This window comes from Pinus tabuliformis, chromosome 5_2, assembly GCF_031772625.1.
Source record: "Pinus tabuliformis cultivar Carrire ecotype Pingquan chromosome 5_2, CPIR1, whole genome shotgun sequence".
Classification (NCBI taxonomy): Eukaryota; Viridiplantae; Streptophyta; class Pinopsida; order Pinales; family Pinaceae; genus Pinus; species Pinus tabuliformis.
This window is the reverse complement of record NC_142306.1, coordinates 133,750,645-133,767,581: the sequence shown is the minus strand read 5'-3', so window position 1 is coordinate 133,767,581 and position 16,937 is coordinate 133,750,645. Positions and strand designations below refer to the sequence as shown.

The 16,937-nt window shown below is 34.1% G+C and overlaps 1 pseudogene across 1 annotated transcript; it reads right to left on the bottom strand.

Annotated features, from left to right (window-relative positions):
- Positions 1-3,574: 3,574 nt before the first annotated feature.
- Positions 3,575-11,288, bottom strand: LOC149157874 (cation/H(+) antiporter 20 pseudogene; annotated as a pseudogene). Its single transcript, XR_016261223.1, has 5 exons — positions 10,986-11,288; positions 10,765-10,906; positions 9,953-10,509; positions 6,630-6,705; positions 3,575-4,562 (listed from the first exon to the last, which is right to left on the bottom strand). The product of XR_016261223.1 is annotated as a cation/H(+) antiporter 20 pseudogene (transcript).
- Between the last annotated feature and the right edge of the window lie 5,649 nt (positions 11,289-16,937).

Genomic DNA, 16,937 nt, shown 5'->3' with positions numbered 1-16,937 from the left:
AACAGAAAGTTATGATAGAAAGCTCCTCTATAATGAGGAAATAAAAATGTATTTGATTAATATAGAGCAATTTAAATAAAAATGATTGAAAAGCCCACCTAGTATTGGAAAACTCCATATCATTATAAGCCTATAGAAGTATGTTAGGCTTAGATTAGTGTTAGGTAATGCCCAGGATTTCTGGACTCATTTCTTTTGTATTGTTTTCATGTTTTGTTGCAGATAGATATGCCTTAAGAGGCATTAGAGTATATTCACATTATCTTAGTGTATTTCAAATGTTTCTTAATTCTTTTGAATCATTTATCTCAGCTTCAAATGAAAATGGTACATAACTCATAATACATAACATATATTAATCGGATGATGGTGCACAGAATTTATATAAATAAGCTGTAAATTTCATTCAAACTCTAGCTGCTTTGTACAATAAGCTAAAACTCATTTTCTTATTATTTCTCCCCTAGTTTGAAACTTATTGGAAGAAAACTGAGTTACATTATTGTCCACATATAATCTCTTATTGTCATTCTAGTGACCAGAATACTAGAGAAACTATCCACTCTGAACCAGCCACATAGTCGAGTAATACTTCTATGAACCTTGCCACTTTAGATCCTTCTCTGAATCATCCGCTCAGGGCCATGTGATCTTCCAGGGCATATAAGGCCACACCAATGCTGTAGACCCATCACACGAGTGTTGTAGACCCGTTATCTCTAGACCTGAAAGATCCAATCAACAGCTTGATCCAGAATAGACAATATCTCACACTACACTCACATATCGCTGCAGTGGCTACTGTAGATTTTAAAGAAAGACATTGCAGTGAGATTGAGTCCACATGTGCAGATCCACCGTTCCTCTTATCAAACTTGTAATTGAAATGGCGAGATTCTAATAAAATTAAAGAACATGTTACCGTTTCACCCAATTCAAGTTCTACTGAAAGCAAGACTGGACAATCACGCGAGGCAGCCAAGCAACCTTAAAATCAACCACTACATCATAAATTAGTTCTCCTGTCAAGTTTTGAATACACCCACACAGAACAAACTTGCAGTGAAAACTGCGAAATTGTCTGTGCACGTGATTCCTATATCTGGAGATAAATTAACAGAATCTGTTACTATTTCATTTAACTCAAACAGCTATGCTAAATAGCCATTGTAACCAACCAGTCATTTCTGTAATGAATAACCTCATCCTGCAGTGATTAGCTTCCCTGCAGCTCCTTGAATACCCCCATTTCAAAATACATTCGAGCAGATAAATTTTCCCCACCTCAGAAGCAAATAATATCTACATTGTGCTTGCCAAATCGTTTACAGAAAAACTGCAGATATCGGATTGTTCCTCCATCTTCTGAAGTTAGTTCTAATACATTCAATAATCCAAACAAAAGCTTGAAAAAAACTTCAATGAGTAGTGCTCTTTATATGTTTCTCCCAATACAAAATTATCATTCCCTGTTCAACAGAAAATACCACACACCCTAGTGCCAATTACAAAATAATTTATTAATCTATGGATATCTAAAGAGATTCACATCACACCAACCACATGCAACATATTTTTGTTATTTTTGGTAAAAACTTCCCTAAATAAATGTGCAATCTGCATTCTTTGTGCTTTAAAAACTATGAAGTATTTTATTTAATAAAATATTTTATTTTGAAAAGAAAGCAGGCGTTGATATACATTAAAATCTATAATCACTATAATTGAGATTTAAAGGTATTTTCAGATAGGCACATATTTTAATTGAAGTAACTGGGGAGGAAAGATATTGTCTATATTCTCCTAAAATGAAATAACATTGTGGATCAAAATTTCCATAATTCCACACTCCTCCAAACAATCCAAACTAAAGATATCACAAAAGAAGTAAATCCCCTGGCTCGAATTGAAAGGTCTTCATTTTATTTGACAATAAGATTGTTGCATAATAAATTATAACATAATTACAACAATAGTGAAAGATCCCAATGAGTAAATAACTTAAATCAATTGCCATGACCAAAATCTTGTGAACACCTGTCCAAACAGGAATCTCCAGACAGCTGAAACTTATGACACGAGTTTATCTCGTCGTAGTAAACAAATCCAAAAAGGTGTAGTTGCGCAGATCACTTCAAAATAATTGAGGCATATGGAAGGAGCATATCATTCAAATTAAAGAAAAACAAATATGTAAGTTCAGTATATCAAAATAGTACAGAAAATAAATGTTTTCCTGTACCTGGTCGTTTGCTGCTTTTTTTACGACTCAAAAACTTGGAACCATGTCACAAAACCTATCAAATACCAAATATAGCTATCACATAGTTTTAGCTTACTGCTTAGCGTGGCTTATACTAATTCTAACCAGATAACAAGATTGTAAATATAATAAAAGCAGACTGAAAATAGAAATTGTCCATCAGATAAGCAGTGGCCGACCAGTGTCTCGTGAGTTTGAAAATATAAAGTTATACAATTTTGGTCAGTTTCTTTACTAGAACCGTGATCTTACAATCCAGTTTCCCATGCTGAAATTGTATTATTCCAAATTTTGAAATGAATCTTAACCGCAAACTGACCCATGTATTCATGCATGCCATCACAATACGTAGATAATTCAACTAAATAATACTATATTTAGATCTATTTTTACCGATAGCACAGACTGTCTGGTAAGAGAATCCAAGAGAAATGCCAGCAAGTACATAGGACGAAAATCTCAAAATCAAGAGAAAGAAGAAAATATATTCAGATGGTAGAAAACTCCATCAAAATATGTACAATATTCTTCCATCACTGTCTGAGAAGCAGCAAGGGCTTTCTTTATAAGTTAGGTAAGAATGGCTGGTATTTATCATCAAAAGTAATCCCGTTGTGGTGGGTTTAAAAGTATCGACCACGATTGCTGGCAGTGGGAATGTTGCATGATGCAACACTGCTGAATGTATATGTTTCACAGCATTGTCGCCAGTATATCCTTCAGTAGAGCACCATCTTTTCTGAGTATGATCCTTGAGGTCAACAGCTAACTTGGGACCTGCAAAGTAGGCTTACTATATATCAGAAGCAGACAGTGGACACCATGTTCATTCCATATTAAGAGAGAAGACAGTGGAAACCATGCTCATTCCATATTGAGAAAGCCATAAATCAGAGCAATACACCTACTTATATACCCTCTTGTATAGCCTAGATGAGGGGATAACACCGTATTAATTCATGTCTAGTAGTTAGCAGGGTTATTCCCAGTTATTAGTCAGCTGTTAGCAGAACGATTGGTTACTTTATGGATCTTCTTGAAAATGTATTTTATAGTTCGTGTTTAATTATGTTAGAGTGATAGTTTCATTGGGTTAGAGAGGAATTACGTGAAACTTTTAAGACACTATCTTAGAGGTGGATCCACCGGGATATTGTAAAAGACCAATTGAAAATAATAAAGTCAAGAGTATTTTTTGAGAAATTGTTATCTGTATGGAAATAGTCAAGGAGATAAACAGAAAGTTATCAAGCCTAAGCGATCATACCTTGTCATGTGAGGAGACTCGGGCAGATTAAATGCTGACAGCGCTTGTCAAGTCAACGTTTTTTGAGAAGGGCACTTCATCAGTATGAATATCATCATGTTGCTGAATCACTAATATTGATGCACTGATTGAATTAGTTGGTGATGCTAGAAAATCCCCAATTACACCTAGTTCTGATCATACCTTGTCATGTGAGGAGACTCAGGCAGATTAAATGCTGACAGCGCTTGTCGAGTCAACGTTTTTTGAGAAGGGCACTTCATCATTATGAATATCATCATGTTGCTGAATCACTAATATTGATGCACTGATTGGAACAGTTGGTGAGGCCAGCAAATCCCCAATTGGACCTAGTTCTGGATAGTCTTCATTTTGATCCGCCAAGTCTGCCACTAGCATGGATGGAAAACGCCCCCTTCCCACCAAAAACAGGTCATACTTGTTGTTCTTCGCAATTGACAGAACTGAATGCACCGTGTTGCTGATCACCTGCTCTTCATACACAATGGGTTTCCCCGCATCACTACCATCAGATGAGTGGGTTTTCTTTGTGATAGGGACTAAGGCATCTTCATCCAGAGTACTCTCATGCTCTCTGTGCATTTCTGCAATGGAAAATTTGTACTGTTGTTGTGTCTCATGCTCATGGGTGGGCAGAGGAGTAAGGTTGACAAGAGTGTAGTTGAATTCTATACCAGGCAGGAACCTTATGACTGTAAGCGCAATGCCTGGATACTCTGCTGTTCTTCTTCCAAACACTAGAGCCTCACGATCATCTGGACCTCCGAAGAAGAGAACCGCAATGTTATGGTCTACATTGGAAGGCACCAACTGGGACTGACCCCCGAGGCCCCTGTCCACCAGGATGCCGACTGAGCAGGGTGAGTTCTTCAATATCTTCTCGTTCACCGTCCTGAATCCCAGGTTCACAGACTCCAGGACACCATCAACGCACTGGTATTTGTGGAAAGGGAGGACGATCATGGCGGCCCATTTCTGGCCCGCAATTTTGCAGATATCCTCATGCATGTCCTGAAATTGAGAGATTATAGAAGAAACTCACGATGACCCTATTCAGAAAGAACTCAAGAAGAATATACATATGGAGATTTGTTAAATATTTCAATGGGAAAGGACAAATATAACATGGAGGAAATGTGAAATAATAAACCAAATCAATCATCAGAAAGGAATATAACCTGCCACACATCTGTTGTTGAGTATCAGAACAGCTCTAATGAAATCAATGTTGACGAAACTAAAATTTCTTTTTATAGTAAAAATCAATCATCTACAGAGAGGTATTTTGGTTCCTCCATCTTCCGAAGTTAGTTCTAATACGAAAATACCACACACCCTATTTCCAATTACAAAATAATTTATTAATCTATGGATATCTAAAGAGATTCAGATCACACCAACCACATGCAACATATTTTTGTTATTTTTGGTAAAAAATTCCCTAAATAAATGTGCAATCTGCATTCTTCGTGCTTTAAAAACTATGAAGTATTTTATTTAATAAAATATTTTATTTTGAAAAGAAAGCAGGCGTTGATATACATTAAAATATGTAATCACTATAATTGAGATTTAAAGGTACTTTCAGATAGGAACATATTTTAATTGAAGTAACTAGAGAGGATTGATATTGTCTATATTCTCCTAAAATGAAATAACATTGTGGATCAAGTTTTCCATAATTCCACACTCCTCCCAACAATCCAAACTAAAGATATCACAAAAGAAGTAAATCCCCTGGCCCGAATTGAAAGTTCTTCATTTTATTTGACAATAAGAATGTTGCATAATAAATTATTACATGATTACAACAATAGTGAAAGATCCCAATGAGTAAATAACTTAAATCAATTGCCATGACCAAAATCTTGTGAACACCTGTCCAAACAGGAATCTCCAGACAGGTGAAACTTATGACAGGAGTTTATCTCGTTGTAATAAACAAAGCCAAAAAGGTGTAGTTGTGCAGATCACTTCAAAATAATTGAGGCATCTGGAAGGAACATATCATTCAAATTAAAGAAGAAACAAATAGGTAAGTTCAGTATATCAAAACAAACCCAAATTGCAGACAAACAAAATAACAATCTAGATTTTCAAGAATGATCATAATGATTTTAGTCTAACTCTAAACTCCAACTGAGCTCCTACTGAACTAATTGTAAATTCTTGTAATCTATTAGCCCAGCAAAGACTAACAATAACTTTGTATCTGACCATGTCAGTGAACCCAAACCAAAATTGAGCACCTAATATTTATGGAAACAGTTAGACCATCATAAGCACAAACATAATAAAGTCCTAATATAATAGCTTGCTGCTAAGTTGTAATAACTGTAGATAACAGAGCATCCAGATAAAATATGGTTCATACCGATCAGAAAGTTATGATAGAAAGCTCCTCTATAATGAGGAAATAAAAATGTTTTTGATTAATATAGAGCAATTTAAATAAAAATGATTGAAAATCCCACCGAGTATTGGAAAACTCCGGATCATTATAAGCCTATAGAAGTATGTTAGGGTTAGATTAGTGTTAGGTAATGCCCATGATTTTTGGACTCTTTTCTTTTGTCTTGTTTTCATGTTTTGTTGAAGATAGATATGCCTTAGAGGCATTAGAGTATATTCATATTATCCCAGTGTATGTCAGATGTTTCTTAATGCTTTTGATTCATTTATCTCAGCTTCAAATGAAAATAGTACGTAACTCGTAATACATAATATATATGAATCGAATGATAATGCACAAAATTTATATAAATAAATTGTAAATTTCATTCAAACTATAGCTACTTTGTACAATAAGCTAATACTCATTTTCTTATTATTTCTCCTCGGGTTTGAAACTTATTGGAAGAAAACCGAGTTACATTGTTGTCCACATATGATCTCTTATTGTCATTCTAGCGACCAGAGTGCTAGAGAAACTATCCACTCTGAACCAGCCACATAGTCGAGTAATGCTTCTATGAACCCTGCCACTTCAAATCCTTCTCTGAATCATCCGCTCTGGGTCATGTGATCTTCCAGGTCATATAAGGCCACACCAGTGTTGTAGACCTGTTATCTCTAGACCTGAAAGATCCAATCAGCAACTTGATCCAGAATAGACAATATCTCACACTGCACTCCCATATCTCTGCAGTGGCTACTGCAGATTTTAAAGAAAGACATTGTAGTGAGATTGAGTCCACATGTGCAGATCCAGCCTTCCTCTTATCAAACTTGTAATTGAAATGGCCAGATTGTAATAAAATTAAACAAGATGTTACCCTTTCACCCAATTCAAGTTCTACTGAAAGCAAGACTGGACAAGCACGCGAGGCAGCCAAGCAACCTTAAAATCAACCACTGCATCATAAATTAGTTCTCTGGTCAAGTTTTGAATACACCCACATAGAACAAACTTGCAGTGAAAACTACGAAATTGCCTGTGCACGTGATTCCTATATCTAGAGATAAATTAACAGAATCTGTTACTATTTCATTTAACTCAAACAGCTATGCTAAATAGCCATTGTAACCAACCAGTCATTTCTGTAATGAATAACCTCATCCTGCAGTGATTAGCTTCCCTGCAGCTCCTTGAATACCCCCATTTCAAAATGCATTCGAGCAGATAAATTTTCCCCACCTCAGAAGCAAATAATATCCACATTGTGCTTGCCAAATCGTTTACAGAAAAAATGCAGATATCAGATTGTTCCTCCATCTTCTGAAGTTAGTTCTAATACATTCAATAATCCAAACAAAAGCTTGAAAAAAACTTCAATGAGCAGTGCTCTTTATATGTTTTTCCCAATACAAAATTATCATTCCCTGCTCAACAGAAAATACCACACACCCTATTGCCAATTACAAAATAATTTATTAATCTATTGATATCTAAAGAGATTCAGATCACACCAACCACATGCAACATTTTTTTGTTATTCTTGGTAAAAACTTCCCTAAATAAATGTGCAATTTGCATTCTTCGTGCTTTAAAAACTATGAAGTATTTTATTTAATAAAATATTTTATTTTGAAAAGAAAGCAAGCGTTGATATACATTAAAAACTGTAATCACTATGATTGAGATTTAAAGGTATTTTCAGATAGGGACATATTTTAATTGAAGTAACTGGAGAGGATTGATATTGTCTATATTCTGCTAAAATGAAATAACATTGTGGATCAAGATTTCCATAATTCCACACTCCTCCAAACAATCCAAACTAAAGATATCACAAAAGAAGTAAATCCCCTGGCCCAAATTGAAAGGTCTTCATTTTATTTGACAATAAGATTGTTGCATAATAAATTATAACATAATTACAACAATAGTGAAAGATCCCAATGAGTAAATAACTTAAATCAATTTCCATGGCCAAAATCTTGTGAACACCTGTCCAAACAGGAACCTCCAAACAGGTGAAACACGGGAGTTTATCTCGTTGTAGTAAACAAATCCAAAAAGGTGTAGTTGCGCAAATAACTTCAAAATAATTGAGGCATATGGAAGGAACATATCATTCAAATTAAAGAAACAAATAGGTAAGTTCAGTATATCAAAACAGTACAGAAAATAAATGTTTTCCTATACCTAGTCGTTTGCTTCTTTTTTTATGACTCAAAAACTTGGAACCATGTCACAAAACCTATCATATACCAAATATATCTATCACATAGTTTTAGCTTACTGCTTAGCGTGGCTTATACTAATTCTAACCAGATAACAAGATTGTAAATATAATAAAAGCAGACTGAAAACAGAAATTGTCCATCAGATAAGCAGTGGGGGAGTCCACCTAGATAGTTTTAGGCTGACCAGCGTCTCGTGAGTTTGAAAATACAAAGTTATACAATTTTGCTCAGTGTCTTTACCAGAACCGTGATCTTACAATCCAGTTTCCCATGCTGAAATTGTATTATTCCAAATTTTGAAATGAATCTTAACCGCAAACTGACCCATGTATTCATGCATGCCAACACAATATGTAGATAGTTCAACTAAATAATACTATATTTACATCTATTTTTACTGATAGCACAGACTGTCTGGTAAGAGAATCCAAGAGAAATGCCAGCAAGTACATAGGATGAAAATCTTAGAATCAAGAGCAAGAAGAAAATATATTTAAATGCTAGAAAACTCCATCAGAGTATGTACAATATTCTTCCATCACTGTCTGAGAAGCAGCAAGGGCTTTCTTTCTAAGTTAGGTAAGAATGCCTGGTCTTTATCATCAAAATTAATCCCGTTGAGGTGGGTTTAAAAGTATCAACCACGATTGCTGGCAATGGGAATGTTGCACGATGCAACACTGCTGAATGTATATGTTTCACAGCATTTTCGCCAGCAGATCCTTCAGTAGAGCACCATCTTTTCCCAGTATGATCTTTGAGGTCAACAGCTAACTTGGTACCTGCAAAGTAGGCTTACTATATATCAGAAGCAGACAGTGGACACCATGTTCATTCCATATTAAGAGAGCAGACAGTGGAAACCATGCTCATTCCATATTGAGAAAGCCATAAATTAGAGCAATACCCCTACTTATATACCCTCTTGTATAGCCTAGCTAAGGGGATACCACCGTATTTTTAATTCATGTCTAGTAGTTAGCAGGGTTACGCCCAATTATTAGTTAGTTATTAGTAGAACGAGGATTGCAAATGTTTCGTCCTTCAACACCTGTTAAAATAAAACAAACAAGGAAATGATACTCTTTTCCAAAAGATATGGAAATCACGGATCAAATATATTGCTCTTTTAAAGAAATACATGATAGGTAACTAATGCGCAATTCATTCAACACCTGTTAAAATAAAACAAACAAGGAAATGATACTCTTGTCCAGAAGATATGGAAACCACGGATCAAATATATTGCTCTGTTAAAGAAATACATGATAGGCAACTAATACGTAATTCATTCATCGCAGAATCTAAAGTAAAATAAGCTCCAAAAGATAGCCTCAGGGATCATACTGGGAAAGGATGGTGCTCTGTATTTCTATGCCCATAATACTGGAAAAACTAGTAATAATTTAAAAGAAATAAGAAGCCCTACAATATGGGAGGATGCTGAAAATTTCTTGTGTCGCTCATTCAACTCTTCCCTGGGCGCTCTACCTCCCAAAAAATCCAGTGAGGCTTTCACGAACCCTTCTTACCGCTTAGGTTTTTGGTGGTCTTTTATCTTTCTTCAAACCTGCCAAGACCGACGGATAAACACCAGGGACTAAATATCAATAAATCCAAAAACCCTGTAAAATGCATGATGACATATGAATAAGGAAGGACATTGTTCACGCACACGAATACCTACCTATATTATATAAATCTTAGCTATTCATAACTTCCCTACCTAAATAAATTATTCATAATTGCCCTAATGAACTGATCTGGATCACTATCCCAGGTTCACAGACTCTGGGACACCATCAACGCACTGGTATTTGTGGAAATGGAGGATGATCATGGTGGCCTGTTTCAGGTCTGCAATTTTGCAGATATCCTCATGCATGTCCTGAAATTGAGAGATTGCTATCATGGGTCTGACCGCCACTTTGCTCAGCTGTCCGTACACCTCGAATGCAACCACAATCTAGTTTTCTTCTGATCGGTTGCGGTTCCAAAATGGCAGACCATTTTTCCTTGCTTTGTTTACCATCATAATGGCAGAAGACCTTTCAGAAAACTCCACTAGGTGCATAATGTAGAGGCGCAGGGCATATTTTCCAACACCTCTGGAGGCCTCTATGAGGTTTATCATGGCTGGGATGTTCCCCGAACCATGCACACAGGCTACAATTCTGAACTCATATGGTTTATCTCTTTGTATCTTTCTGTGCTTGTATGGGACATGTTTCCTTGCTCGTTTGTATACGGCCATTACTATTGGGGTCGTGATGAATGTCGTGACCAGAGCCATTAATACAAGGATCGCAAATGTTTCATCATTCGGCACCTGTTAAAATAAAACAAACAAGGAAATGATACTCTTGTCTAGAAGATATGGAATTCATGGATCAAATATATTGCTCTGTTAAAGAAATACATGATAGGAAACTAATACGCAATTCATTCATCGCAGAATCTAAAAGTAAAATAAGCTCCAAAAGATAACCTCAGAGATCATACTGGGAAAAGATGCTGCTTTGTATGTCTGGTCCCATAATACTGGAAAAACTAGTAATAATTTAACAGAAATAAGAAGCCTTACAATATGGGAGGATGCTGAAAATTTCTTGTGTCGCTCATTTAACTCTTCCCCAGGCGCTCTGCCTCCCAAAAAAACCCAATGAGGGTTTCACGAACCCTTCTTACTGCTCAGGTTTCTAGTGGTCTTTCCTCTTTCTTCAAACCTGCCAAGACCGACAGATAAACACCAGGCACTAAATATCAACAAATCCAAAAACCCTGTAACATGCATGATGAATATACCTGCAGGATCAATCTTGAAGGTGTATGCCTTAGAAGTTTCCTTAAATTCCTGCAAGACCAAACACAAATGAAAACACAAATGCAAAACCAAACACAAATGAAAACTCAAATGCAAAGTTTAAGTTCATGCTCAGGTTATGAAAAATTATATGCTATATCAGTTTCATTCAGTGGAAACTGAAATGGTATTGAAGCTGCGAAACTGTATTAAAACTAAACTGTGAAGCTATATAATCTGACGGCACATTATTCTTGAATCGTCTAACATTTGCTCGGATGGTGCAGACTTGTGCCAAGTGGCAATTAGGGGCGTTCATTTCAGAGGGAAACGCCTTACGACGTAAATATATATGAGTGATCAGAGTCAAACGACGTGGCAGGCAATTGATAATGTGATATCATAAATGAATTATATTCATTCTCTTTTGTATAGTATAGCAATTATGTTTGTGAATGAATTTTAGTTACTTTTAATTCATGATTATTTTTTGAAGTATATCATTGAAATTATATTTAATATATGAATTAGTTTTAATTACTATTATTTTTATTATTATTATATAGGATATAATAATTATGAATATTTATTAATTAGTTTTTTCTATATGATAATTATTAGATTAAATATTAATTTAGTGGTAAATTTAATATTATGTAATTTCAATTCATTTTATGTAACAATGATGAAGATGATTTATTCACCAAGACTAATGTGGTCTATTCAAACCTCAAGAAAAGAGAGTCTAATTGTCATTCTTCCAAATCTTGTTTATGTGATAAAAAAAAACACAGATTCTGAAAATTTGCCCAAGGGTCTGGGTTATTGGCCCGTGCCACCCTAGGGCATTTTTTTGGTTTTTTTTTTTTTTTTTTTTGATTTGTACTATAATATAATATATATATATATATATATATATATATATATATATTTTATTTTATTTTATTGTTTCGTTTTAATTTTTTTTTATATATATTTTAATTTTGTTATTGTTTTGTTTTCATTTTTGTTTTTTCTAATTATTTTGATTCTATTTTCTTTTACTCTTTAACTTCAAAAATTATGTTTTTTTATTCTTTTTTCTTAAATTATGCTAAATTTTTGAAATATTTTCCATTTATTCAATTTTTTTTTGTTTTTTTATTTTTTTATTTTATTGTTTAAATTTTTTCAAATTTATTAGTAAATTTTGATTTTTTTTTTACCATATATATATATATATATATATATATATATATATATATATATATATATATTACATTTGATATATTTTTGTTATGTTTTTTATTTTTTATTTTATGTTGTATTACTTGTTATTATTATTTTTTAAATTTTGTGTTTTAATTTTTTTTGCGATATTTGAAATTTTGTTTCCTTATTATTTTTTGTGTTTTTTTTTTCAATATTTGAATTATTTGATATTTTAGTTTTTTTACTTCTTTATTGTTTTTTCTTTGCTTTTTAAAGCTCTTTTAATCACATTTTTTTTCATAATGTCATGTTTGAAATATTTTGAAAACATAATTTTTTGTTGTTGTCATAATATTTGGTTTTAATTCCATGGTTGAAAAGTTGTCAATATTTTAATGTTTTTCTGAGTCATGAATATTTTATCCTTAATGCAATAATTGAAAACAGTTATAAGTATTTTTTTTCTCAAGTTCATGCTTGAAAATTGTTGGAAATTTAAAGACTTCTAGAGTCATGATATTTTATTTTTAACATCATTATTAAAAAATGTTGAAAATTAACCCTGTTAATAAAAAAATAAAAAATCAAAAAAATTCCTTATTCTAGCATCAACAATTTTTCTTTACGCTATTTTTTACACACAAAAATTTGGTTTTTAATGCCATTTTTTTAAAATTTTAAAAATGTACCCAAAAAATGTTATTCCAGCATCAACACTTTTCGTTTTTAGCCTATTCTTTTCATGTTTTTTGGGGGTTTGGGCTAGAGTACCCATTTTGAGGTAATAGTTCTCGTTTGGTTGGTAACTATGTTTATACATGACCTTGCAAACAAGCAATCAACATGACTTGATGACAAGACATCTCGAACCAACAGGACAACATATGCTAAGTGTGACTTACTACGAGACTGTATAATGAGGAAAGCAATAAGTGCGACACTTTGGATAGACCTTTGGATGACAGTGACAACACTTGCGCATCAGTGATTACAACATTATGTGTGAATGAGATAGATGTTTATATAGTGAACACAACGCAAATAAAATCCTTCAATATCACCAGAACATGGCCGCAAGCATGACATAGAAATGAACATGCCAAAGATGACACTTAGTGAAATAAGTGAAAAGAAAGCAAGAAATGTAGAGGAAACACATGAAATGACTTTCTGTGTTTGCGCATATGCACGTTACTGAGGACATGATGATATGAAAATGATAAGCAGTCCTGAAAACTCAACTAAAAGGTGTACTTTGAAAGGTGTTATTTACTTACCATACTTATCCTCGAGATGATCATGCATCCGATGGAGTTTGCATGCGGTCTTGATATTTTTTCATTACTTGGTCACTTGGTACTTCTCCTCGACTCCTTGGGAATGATCTCAGCATGTCACATTTTCCTGTAGTCATTGAGCGATGGAATGGCGCGGTTTCAACAGGAAGTGATTATTGCTGATATAAGGCCATGGGAGGCCCATTTGCGTTGTTTCTGAATGCAATACCAATAGGGAATCTTGGACAACACTACACATTTTTGAGGCACAAGACATTTCTGTAGGATGGGGGTCCTGGGAGGACACCTTTGTTCAATTTCTGAGCGCAGTGCAACCCGAGTAGCTAAGAGGAAATACTATGGAGTTTCTGAGTGCAACGTAGACTAAGAAGCCGAGGGACAATACTGTGCAAATTATGTTGATAGTGGGTTCCGGCTGGGGAAGGACATGGGAGAAAATGACTACGTAGTTTTGGATGTCAAGGTATGTTGGGGTATCTTCGCACTATGGCGTTTCAGCAAGCAAGGGAAGAAGCTTGATGGTTGTAGAAAAAAAGTGCAAAGTTCTAGGAAGCTAGATGAGGCTAGGTTGCTTAGGAAAGGGCTATGTGTGAGATTAGTGACACAGATGTAAACAGTGATAGGACTCAACTGTGATCGCACACGAACACTTAATGACAAAACGTAGACCATCTAGAATGCATAAGACATACTTTTCTTGATGCAACAACCTTCATGACAATAGTGAATAAATTTAGTGTGAAACATGTCTATGTGATGACAACCACTCCTACACACATAATTCCCTTGAAGAAAAACAACATTCCCTTTATATTACAAACAACAATCCTCATTTCCAGAAATGATGTATGTTGCATGAAGATGAGAACATGAACAACTCTTAAGATAAAGGAGGAGAGGCTAGAGATGATAAACTTACCAACAAGTGACCAAGGACGATCGATCGTAAGATCCAAGGTAGGCTCTAAAATTTACATGCAAGCCAAAATTTTGGGGGGTGGTTGTAGCCGTTACAATAGATTCACAAAGGGTGTAAAAAACATTCACAATATTCATACAACTTTAACATAAGTCTTCACAAAGGATTTAAAAAAAATTCACAACATTCATACAACTTTAACATAAGTCTCAGAATCACAAATAAATCGCTTTCTCGAAAGGGATCTCTTTGCAAGAGAAATTGCTCTTTTTACAAATTCAAAATTTTAGAAAAATCAAGTGCCTAAAGTGCTCTTCAAAATCCTAAGGTTATAAAAGTAAGTGCATTTGTCCCCTAACGGGATTGGGATTGGGCTTATGTGGACCGGTAAATATTAACTTACCTCAAAGAAAAGAAGAACTATAGTTGAGGATCAACTTAATTCATGTACAAAAACAATCAACAAAGATAGATGACCAAAGAGTCACTCGGAAGAAAGAGGGGAATTGCTTCAATGGATTTGGATACTCATGAAAATGATGTCGAAGGACACATCCTCGATGTTGAAGAAAAATATTGTTTATATGACTACAGGAATGTCATTAATCTAAGTATTTAACAATTATTGAAGAATAATCATTTCTTGTTGTGGTTTCCTCAACTAGTCTTTGATATATTCCTTCATTGAAGGAACCATTATGTCATGTTTGACATGTAGGTTGAATATTTCCTCCTTTACATCTTGGGCATCTACTTTCAACTCTATATTTGTAGCTAATAGGTCTTCATTATATGTAACTAACCATTTTTTAATTTTAGTTTCTAGGAAGCCAATTAAGTTGTCTAATTCAGAACCCATTGATGTCTTAATAACCTCTAGCTCTTCTTGTAGTATATCGTTGGAAACGAGCATAGAGTCTCTAATCATATGTGGGCTCTATAGGTCCTCGACAACTTTAAAGGCCTTAAGAAAGGAATTGGTCCTTTTCTAGATAATCAATATTTTAATAGTAATCAACAACCTCTTCTAACATTTTGATTCTAGCAAGCCAACCAAATTTTATGTGCTTAAGTCTTTTACGGTGTGGGAGACTTTGTTGTGTCCTTTGGAATTCGTTGAGTGACATTATTCTAGTTAGAAGATGTGTCAATTTGGGTATTCGATGGAGTGTGTCTGGTCTAGTTTTCATGGCCTCAGGTACTTCAATAGCCAAATTGATCATTAAAAAAGGGGGTTGGATTGGGCACTTGCTCAAGCTCATTTGTTCTCTATTTAAGTCTTAGATTTTTTGTCTCATGTTCTATAGCAAAGTGTGATAATGCTTCATTAGTAATTTGGTATAGCTTTAGGAGTCCATTAGCTCCTACTTAACTGATGTCAACATCTGTTCTTGGATTATTAATGACCCTTTTAGTCTAAACCTTTACTCTTTCCACTCTTAGTTTCTTCTTACTACTATGATAGTATACATCTTTCATAGTATAAATATGGTAATCAAAGAAGGCTAGTTCCTCAACAATTTCTTTAATCAATCTTTGGGTTTCATCCATGAAGGTTGTAACCCAATTAGGTAGTGTGGTGCTATCAAATTCCATATTAGCTAGCTCTATTGTAGGTTAAGTTTCATTGGATATAATAATATGTTATTGTAAAAATACAATGTGATAATGGGCATTTTACTAGTATCAACTATAATATTGGCATAAAGTAAAGGTAACCCCTTTCTTCCACTATTTCTGGCATTTACATTGATGGAATTGGGCTATGTTTTAGATAGGGAGGATGTTTTTGTGTTAACATTATCGAAAACACCAATCTTCCTTTATGTTGATGACATTTGCTATCACCCTAAATTCAATAGCTTGTGACATTTGAATGATTACACTTTGAAGCATTGTAAATATTCATATAACTCGCATAATAAAATGAAATACATATCTTGATATTTTTTCCTATCAAGAAAAAAGTCAACCTCATAGGGCCCGAATACATGTCTCTCTACATTTTTTGAGAGGTGGCACTCCTCTGTCAATGCACACTCAGATTTTAAATATATCCTAAGAAATAATATACATTCATATCATGCACATGTGAGTGAACCAAGTTTTGTAATAAGAACATATATTATAAATAAATATATGAATTTTAATTGATCATAATCACTCCATTCATCATTTGTTAGGTAAGTATCACTGAATCAAGACAATAAACAAAGACAAAAGAATAATCATCTAGATATTTGGAGAGCCATGGTATATTTATTTTATTACATTCACAAAGGGTCTAGAAACACATTCATGATATTCATACTGCTTTAAATAGGTCTCAAAATCACAAATAAATCACTTTCTCAAAAGGGAGTTCTTTGTGAGAGAAAAAAATAATTTTACAAATTCAAATTTTGGAAAAGTAAAGTGCCTAAAGTGATCTTCAAAATATGGATATTGTAAAAGTAAGTGCATTCATACCATAAGGGGATTGGGATTGGGCTAATATGGACCAACAAATATTAACATAACTAAAAGAAAATAAGAACTACAATCAG